Source organism: Microtus ochrogaster, unplaced genomic scaffold (assembly GCF_000317375.1).
Source record: "Microtus ochrogaster isolate Prairie Vole_2 unplaced genomic scaffold, MicOch1.0 UNK29, whole genome shotgun sequence".
NCBI lineage: Eukaryota > Metazoa > Chordata > Mammalia > Rodentia > Cricetidae > Microtus > Microtus ochrogaster.
In genome coordinates, this window is record NW_004949127.1 from 3,396,045 (window position 1) to 3,404,008 (window position 7,964).

Here is a 7,964-nt window from a genome sequence, read left to right on the forward strand (position 1 = left end):
ACACATACATATACACACACGCATGTTCCCATGTACACACACACACACGAGCATGCTTCCATGCTCGCACACACATACATATACACACACGCATGCTCCCATGTACACACACACACACAAGCATGCTTCCAGGCTCACACACACATACATATACACACACACGCGTGCATATTGTCTAACTGACTTTTACAGTACAAAGCACTATTCAATTCCTATCATAATAATGTTGCACACTCAAGACTAATTACTGAATTTTAAGTGGAAATTCCTGGCACTTTTAAACTCAACTGATTTCTGTAAGCACCCCCAAACAACCACAATTGGGGTCATTTTGGCAAACTTCCTTGAACAATACTTGGCTCAAAATATAGTTGACAAAACTCCCTTCGAGGACTCATGTGCAAGTCAGTTCCTTCTCTTGCAAGCAATCACATTTTGGGAAAACCCATCACCACACTGTGATAGACATGGTAGCATCTCCCCACACTGAGTCTGGGTCTCTGCCCACAGTTTGTCTCCTATGCTTATGTCTTCCTGTCCATCCCCCACAGTCACAGCCCTAGATCTGACCTGCAGCCACACCAAAACTGCAAAGGCCTGAAAGGTGACTGTCAAGTTTTGCCAACACAAGGTAGGACAGTCCTTCAAAAATCCTGCTTCACAGAAAAACCTGTCTGATATTTTAGGATTTTAGGCCTATAGGTCAAAAATTGATGCCCCAATGTTTGAGATGATGAAGTGAGCCTTCATTTTCCTCATGGGCTCAATGTCATCGCAAGAATCTGAGAGACAGTGATGGGAGAAGGGCAATTAGAAGGGAGGGGCAGAGGGAAAGAGGTATCAGGGGGACAGGCTAACTGGGAAGGACAGAGATGCAGAGACTGAGTGAGACAGAACAGAGAGATTGGAAGACACTCTTCTTGCGTTTGAAAATGGAAGGAGAGACTCAGAGCCAACGGTGCAGGAAGTTCTAGAAGTCAGAAACCACAAGGGGCCACGTTTCCCCTGGAGCTGACAGAAAGAATGTGCCCTGCTGGTGCTTCCATTTAACCCCTGGGGAACCCATTTCAGCTTCTGAGCTCTGGGGCTGCCAGACAATGAATTAGTGGAAAGCCGTTACACGTGTGGAGGCTTGTTTCAGCGGCCATGGGGAGCTCTTACAACAACCCTAAGTGGCAATGAGTATTCCAACAGTGGCTTCCCCGCCAGGGCTCTTAGAACCTGCTTAGTCACTGCTTTGAATGCACAGCTATTTCGTGAAACTGTCACTTTCAACCAGCTCACTCTGCTACCTAGAGTCCTGGACAGATTCACATTAACTACATTTGATCCACAGAACCTACGACATTATCTAGGACCGTCTCTCACCTGCTGGAGGAGTGATCTAACCAAAGCCAAGGTGGTGGTAAGCACCAAGCATTTGCTCAGAGCCAGCCACTGCATGAAGCATTCCATGTGTGTAAGCTAGGTCAGTTTTCCCAGCATTCCTACTCCTGGTTTACAGATGAGGAAACTGAGGCACAGGGCCCACAGCACTTTTAAAGTCTTTACAGGCGTGAGGAGCTGGGACAGATATTAAGAACAGTGCTTTGAGTTGTAGCCCCCTCATCTGTCCAGGTCACTGTCATTTCACCACTGACAGGGGCTGAGGGCTCAGCCCAGCCCTGCCACCAAGCCACCTTCCGGGTGTGGTGACTGTGACTGCTAAACTGTCTTAACTGTCCTGCCGAATTCAGAGATGACCTCACGGGCTCCAAGGGCTGGCCAGACTCTTGGTAGAGCATCCAGCACTGTTTCCGAGCAACACTACGAGCACCACTCTCTGGGGTGTCAGCCCTCCCCACGGTCTTGTGCACATTAAACAGGGAAGGGAGTCCTGCTTAGCTTCCCCCAGAGAGCTAGGACTCCCAGGACAGGAGGCTACATACGGTACAGAAGCAGCAAGCAAATTCCAGGGGAACTCCTAGGGAGGCCCTGGTTGCCCTGGCAGCTCTCACCTCAGCATGGAGTCCTAGCATCTCCTTAGCCACTGCCCACTCAGCCAGCTTTCCCTCCCGGAGACCACGCCTTCTCTCCCTCTCTCCTTCCCCACTCCCACATCTCTCTGTGCCTTCTCATAGTTGCCGATGAGAACTGCTCCTAGGCAAACCGAATATTTTTTTCCAGACTCTGCAGTGGCTTATATTCCTCCCCTGTCTTTCAAAGAGCAATATCTCTTTGCTTTTTCAAAAATCTTAAGCATAATTTCAATTATCTTTTTTCCTTTTTTTTTTTTTTTGAGAAAGGGTCTCCTGTAGTTCAGGTTTGCTTTGGACTTGCTATTTAACTAAAATGACCTTGAATTTTCAATCCCCTGACCTCTCTACATTTCAAGTGCTGAGCTTATAGGCATGTGCCACCATGTCAAGCTTTCAACTAGCCCTCTGCTGTCAGAGAAGGGTGGTCTTAGCTGGTAGGACCAATTATCCAAGGGTGTCTCAGATTTCTATTATGCTATGGTACCTCCAGCAATGAACCTCAGGCTTAACGGTTCCTGACTGCCTGGGTCTGGACTCCAGAGCCAGGACCTGCAGAACCCTGGCTTATAGAAAAGAGCTGGCTGGTGGTATAGGGGATTGAGGGTGAGTTCTGTCGACTGGAATAAAAGCAGGAAGAGAAGGAAAACAGAAAAATGAAAACCTGCAGGCATTAATTAGCCTTCAGTGAGAACAAACTTCAGAGGTTAGAGGAAAACTTCCTGGGGGGCAAACCCACCTTGGTATCTAGATTGGCTTTGTGAAACTATCCCTTTGAAAGCAGGCAGGGGCAATGGTGCTAGAATGGACTTTGGCACAAAACCCCACTAACACATATAGACTACCTGCCTTCTTAGTGCATCCCTCAAGAGGTATTTCCCTAGAAAGGGGTTGGGGTGGGCGTGAATTCACTGTTCACGGGACGTTATTCTTTTCCCAGAAAGGTGGGCGGCAGAGCTCACTAACCGTAGAACTACTCTCTGGACTTCTGTTGAATCTCATTTAATCCTGCAGGATTATAATCCCCACACGATGGGTGAAGAAACCGAAGCAAACGGTTGATGGTTATCTCCAAGCACTCCAGCCTGTAAGCTTGGCAGCTGGAGTATGAACGAGGCCGAACTGGTTCCCAAGCATCTGCTCCTCACTCGGGCTCTCCAGCCTCATTGTCCGTTCCTCAAAGGCTGATGGGAAGTGCACTCTGCGGATGCGTTGTGAGAGTGCCACAGTTCTCACTGTTGACTCGTAATTGGGTTTGTTCAGGATAGTGGAAGCATGTCCCTGAGCTGAGCATCTCCCAGGACATCTCCCAGGACACCCAATCCCTTACCAAGGGCTGTCTCCATATTTTCCTGTCCTCTCCCCAAACTGTTCTCCAGGTTTCCAGCAACTACCACAAAATGCCCTCTTCCTATCCCTCTTCTGCAATGCAAGGAAGTCGGAGCAATTACAGAGAACGCAAAGAAAACCCAGACGACCCTGGCCTTGCGATAACAGTCTACAAGGGGAACCGAGTTATTTTCTACCTGGTAATTAGAACTGTCACTACAAAACCGCTCAACAAGTCCCCAATTCCCTAGTCGGTGTGGTGAGGGTCTGTGTGTCCCTGCGGCGGAGTACAGCGCCCCCGCGGGGCACTCGGAGACCTCTGCTGCGCCGTGCGTCCTGCGCCTGGCCCGGCGGCGTGGCGGGACTTCTCCCGGCTGAGGGGACCCAGCAGTGCCACCTCCCTCACCCACCCTCCCCAATGAACAGCGGCTCCCCGACTGCGCCACGTGCGTGCGTCTGTCGGTCAGTGGGTCGGTCTGTCCGCGCCCGGGGCAGCGCGCCGCGCTCACCTGCAGCCACCGCCGCCGGCACCAGGAAAGCGAGGCAGGGGCGCAGCCGCGTGGGTCTGTCTCGGTCGTTCGCCGCCTCGCCCCGCTGACGACCGCAGCGCTCCTGGAGCACGGCTCCCAGGACGCGACGAAGAAACCCGCGCCAAAGCCGTGTCCTGAGCCGCCGCCTGCAAGTCCCATCCCAGAGCGCTCCCCGCGCTTGCTGGCTGCCTGAGAGACTCTGAGCGAGGGCGGCGCGGGGAGGCGGTACCGCGCGAGGGTGGGGAGCGGGCGGGCGGAAGGAGGGGTGTCCTCTTCAGGGATGGGGAAGGCGGGGAGAGGCGGCTGCCAGAGCTGCCCCACCCTGCAGACAGCCCCCAACCCTGACGGTGGTCGCGCTCCCTGCCTGCTGGCAACCTCACTCCCCCTGTGCGTCCCCAGCCAGAATGGGATGGATGGGTCTCCAGAGGCAGGAGCAACTGGAGGCTTTAGGAGCTTGTTGGTCGGGGGTGGGGGTGGGATTCCTGGTAAGAGTAGTCATAGCAGGGGTACTATAACCTGAACTGGAGACTATTTTTTTGGCTAGAGGCATCCATCGACCACGACGATGAAGAAAGAAGTGGTGAGGACTGAAGATGACGAGTGCCAGGAACTGTCTTGGCAGTCTGGGGCGGCCCCTCCAGTGCCAATTCACATTAACAGTATCTATCCACTGGCCTTGGACCAGTCCCTGGGGTGGGAAAGGAGATTAGAATGCCAAGGTTCCTCCCCTGAAGGGGCAGAGTCTAGTTCAGGCAAGACTTAAAGAAATTATGGGCAAGACTTCTGTAACTTTGTTAAGTGAGGGGAACCTTACCTGAGCCAGCGTCCTTCCTTGGAGGGACAGACAAAATAGGCCTGACCAGTAGCAGGGAAGCGAGCTGATTACCCCAGTCTACCATATCTGGGCTGACAGGATACAGAGTAGGCAGGGATATTTCCCATTAAAACCCTGAATCCTATCGTCCAGCTGCTAAGCCAATACACCCCATCCGGGTTTTACCAAACCATCAGGGAAAATCAGAGCTAACTACATATTCAACGTGTCCATGCTTTTGGCTGCCTGTGTTTTGTAAGTACCCTACAACTCCTATTCGATGAGAGACGGTCCCTGGAACACAAATAAGTGTCCTGTGCAAGACCTATTCCTCCCCAAAGCTCCAGGCATGGGCAATTAAAATCTCAGCCACGGGCAGTGGTGGGTGCATGCACACCTTCAGCCCTGGCACCCAGGAGATAAAGTGGATCTCGGTGCGTATGAGGGCAGTGAAGTCTACATGGTGATTCCAGGCCTGCTGAGGTGCCATAGTGAGGCAGTCAAACACAAAACAACAAAAACGTAAAATAAAGGGTCGGCACACTCAGGCCTTGCTGCCAAGAAATAAGCAGCGGCTCACCTGAATCTTAGGCTCACAGGCAGGCGGCGGCGGCTGCTGCTGCTGGCAGCCTGCATCTATCAGAAATGTTTTCCTTTGGTCTTTGGGAGGAAGAAGGTGGAGGTCATAAAATAGAGCAAAATCTCCAGGAAATGTTTGGTCTTGGATCCCACAGAACAAAATTCTTCCTGAGTTGGAGCCAGTGAAAACCCCTGAAGGGTTGGAAAAGCTGAGCTACAAATTATGGAAACGTATTTATAACACACATCTCTAGTCCAAGACACCCGTAGAATCCAGTCATTTACCAGGGAAACTATAATCTGGAAATGCTTCGGATTTTTAAGGAGGCTCTGGCTTAATAATGATCCCCATTATCTGGTTTGGGCCAGTTAAAATGGGTGTTCCCTGCCCTCCAGGGAATTCTGTGGGAATTCTTTGGAATAGGAAATTCTTCAGAATAGGGCAAGGCAGAGGGGTCAGGGGAGTGGTTCTGCTTGGTGGGATGCTCTTCAGGTCTGCAAATAAATAAATATAAATAAATAAAGATAGTGAATCAAACGCAGGTTCAGTGAAATACAGAGTCAGAGCGCGGTTTACCTCTCTGGTGCCTTGTGCAGGGCAAGGCAATAAATGCAAGTTGATGAGAAGAACTCTTGGAGGAAAGGTCCAGATCTGCTTTCTGCCTGGGGCTTCTCTGTAGATGTGCAGAAAACCTCATTTAAAAGAAGCACGGGATGAAATTTCTAGGTCACATGACCAAACCAGAGTGAAGGCAGCAGAAGCCAACAGAGTTCATGAGGTAACCATTTGGTCAGACGTTGGTAGCGAGGCTGCAGGTCCACTGGCCTTGCTCTGTCTCCACAGAGGGTCTTCCCTGGTTAGTGTTTTGTCAACTTGAGAAGCGTCTGGGAAGAGGGAATTGAGAAAATGCCTCCATCAGACTGGGCTGCAGGCAAATTTGCAGGGGAATTTTTCTTGATTAATGATTGATATGGGAGAGTCCAGCCTACCATGAGTGGTGCCTAGGTTGTATTTTAAAAAGCAAGCTGAGTGGGCATAGACAGTTGGGTCTTTGAGTTCAAGGTGAGCCTGGTCTACAAAGAGTGAGTTCTAGGGCAGTCAGGAATACACAGAGAGACCCTATCTCAAAAAAATAAATAAATAAATAAATAAATAAATAAATAAATAAATAAACAAACAAACAAACAAACAAAAGAAGAAAGTAATGGAGAAATCCAGTCATTAGCACTCCTGCATATCTCTGCTTCGGTTCCTGCCTCCGGGTTCCTGTCTTGACTTACCTCGCCGGACTGGAACCCAGGGTATGTAGAACAAACAAACCCTTTCCTCCTGAAGTTGTTTTTGATTAGAGTTTTATACCAGAAAGAGAAAGCAAAACGTAGCACAGGGTCTATTTGGGATTGGAGGGGTGTGTCATTTCACACAGGCCTCAAACTTATGAAGGGCCTCAAATGTAGACTTTTCTTTCAAGATTTGTGTGTGTGGGCTGGAGAGATGGCTCGGTGGTTGGGAGCACTGACTGCTTTTCCAGAGGTCCTGAGTTCAATTCCCAGCAACCACATGGTGGCTCACAACCATCTGTAATGAGATCTGGTGCCCTCTTCTGGCGTGCGGGCATACAGGGAGGCAGAATGTTGTATATATAAAAATATATAAATAAATCTTTAAAAAAAAAGATGTGTGTGTGTGTGTGTGTGTGTGTGTGTGTTGCCAGTGAATGAAAAAAGAAAAAGCAAAGGATATGACTGCTCCTAGGTATGGGGGAGGAGAAAGTTTATTATAGGTATGTGGGAGAGCAGAGCCAGATACAGGGATATCTGGGAGAGCAGAGCCAGATACAGTTATCAGACTGAACTGGGCCAAGTAGGGAGAGGGGGAGGAGAAGGGAGAAGAGAGGGGAACCAGGTACAGCAGCCAGGAGGCCAAGAGTACAAAAGGGAAGGGGGGTTAACTAAAATGTCTGGATTATATAGGGAAGAGCCTCTGGGGGAAGGGCAGCCCAGCCCCTGGTCTGGAGAGTTCAGGGTGAAGGGCGGGGTATGCTGTGAGCCACACCTTGTAAAGGGAGGATCTGAGAGATGCTGGGAGAAGCTGGCAGCCAGGTCTGCTTTGATATGTTAAAGAGGCACCTCCCCTGTTGGTGCCAGGTTTGAACCAGAGGCTCGACTAGTGAGTGCCCTTGAAGATCTGAAAGTTTGTGAGCCACCCTGTGGGTTCAGGGAATCAAACCCAGATTCTGTGCAAGAGCAGCCAGTGTTCTTAATTGCTGAGTCATCTCTCCACCCACCCACCCCTCCTTTTTTTTTTTTCTTTTAAGATACTGTCTCCCTATTGCTGGCCTGGAACTCACTATGTAAACCTCACTAGCCTCAAACTCACAGGTATCTGCCTTCCTCTTTCTCTGCTGGGATTAAAGTCCCGCACCACCACACCCAGGGAGAAAGATTTCTGAATAAACACGTCCACCCACCTTAGAAAGACAAGATGAGAGGAACAAGGAAAAGTAATAGAACAAGTCAAAACCTTGTTGAAGAAAACAAGACATTCCAGAGGATTCAAATTTGTGTGTGTGTGTGCACGCGCGCAAGCATGCACTTACAGGAGTATATGGACATGTGTGCTTGTGTGCGTGCTCACAGGTGAATGTGTGTATCGGTGTGCGTGTGTGCTCACAGGCATGTGTGTGTGTGTGTGTG

At 50.0% G+C, this 7,964-nt stretch overlaps 1 protein-coding gene across 3 annotated transcripts in view; it reads right to left on the reverse strand.

Annotated features, from left to right (window-relative positions):
* Matn2 (matrilin 2) overlaps window positions 1-4,063 on the reverse strand; it is a 115,701-nt gene extending 111,638 nt beyond the window's left edge. For all 3 annotated transcript variants that reach the window (XM_026789780.1, XM_026789779.1, XM_005368141.3), the window contains exon 1: window positions 3,854-4,063. The gene's annotated coding sequence lies outside the window, so the exon portion shown is untranslated. The remainder of the gene's footprint in view (window positions 1-3,853) is intronic.
* Window positions 4,064-7,964: the final 3,901 nt, after the last annotated feature.